Below are 1,056 nucleotides of genomic sequence, written 5' to 3'. Positions count from 1 at the left end.
AAAGTGCAGATGCTGGAGCAGAAAGGTCAGTGTGAGGATTTTAAGAAATTGCATGGTGCAAGGGGCCCAGAACAGTGCCTGGCACACAGTAGGGCTCTGCAAGCAAGGACTGTCCTCCCTGACCCTGAGGAGTTCTCAGAGGTACCTCCTACCCCCGCCCGCCACCTACCCCTCTACCCAAAGCTGCATTTCAGTTTGTCTCGTACGCTCAGGCTTCACTCCATTACACAGGGAAATTTAGCTTCATTGATATGAAGGGGCTAATTACTACATGAGACATAATTACAAGACGGGAAATGGATTTATAGATGCTGTCAGTGGGAGGGGAAGCTGCTATGGCTGCACAGTGCTTTACAGGACTCAAAGCTGCCCAGAGTCTTGCCCTGGGAATACTTGCCTTTCCGAGAGACGTCCTCCTAGAGAGGTCAGTGGTGCTACAGATTTCTGGACATCAAATCCATGTTTCCCTCTGAATTTGCTCCACCAACAGCGATATGCTCCACAGGGTCCCTCAACACAATAAAAATCATACTTAAGAATGTAGTCGGTCTTAAAGGAAACACATGATGAGATGATCTATCTTAAAACTAGTGGAGCTTTCTGACTCTGCTGCCGCCATGGTGACTGTGAGAAAGCTTGTGGAGAAGCTGGGGCAAAAAAAGGAAGCAGTTCCTGAAGTTAACCCTGGACTGTACTCATCTGTAAAAGATGGAATCATGGATAGCACCAATTTTGAGCAGTTTCTTCAGGATAGGATCAAGGTGGATGGAAAAGCTGGCAACATGGGTGGTGGTGTCCTAACCATCAAAAGAAACAAGAGTAAGATCTCTGTAACTTCCGAGGTGCCCTTTTCCAAAAGGCATTTGAAATACCTTACCAAAAAATATTTGAAGAAGAATAATCTACGTGATTGGTTAGCCGTAGTCACCAACAGCAAAGAAAGTTATGAACTGCATTACTTCCAGATTAATCAAGATGAAAGAGGAGGAAGATGAGGATTAAAATTCAATCTGGAATATTTGTATAAGTTCTTAAATAAAATTTATCAACCAAAAA

General features: G+C 44.0%; 1 pseudogene; it reads left to right on the top strand.

The window, feature by feature from the left end:
* Positions 1–617: 617 nt before the first annotated feature.
* On the top strand, positions 618–1,050 carry LOC105003969 (annotated as a pseudogene).
* Positions 1,051–1,056: the final 6 nt, after the last annotated feature.

The sequence above is a fragment of the Bison bison genome, unplaced genomic scaffold (assembly GCF_000754665.1).
Source record: "Bison bison bison isolate TAMUID 2011002044 unplaced genomic scaffold, Bison_UMD1.0 scf7180017864472, whole genome shotgun sequence".
Taxonomy (NCBI): domain Eukaryota; kingdom Metazoa; phylum Chordata; class Mammalia; order Artiodactyla; family Bovidae; genus Bison; species Bison bison.
This window is presented reverse-complemented; position numbering and strand designations above follow the sequence as displayed.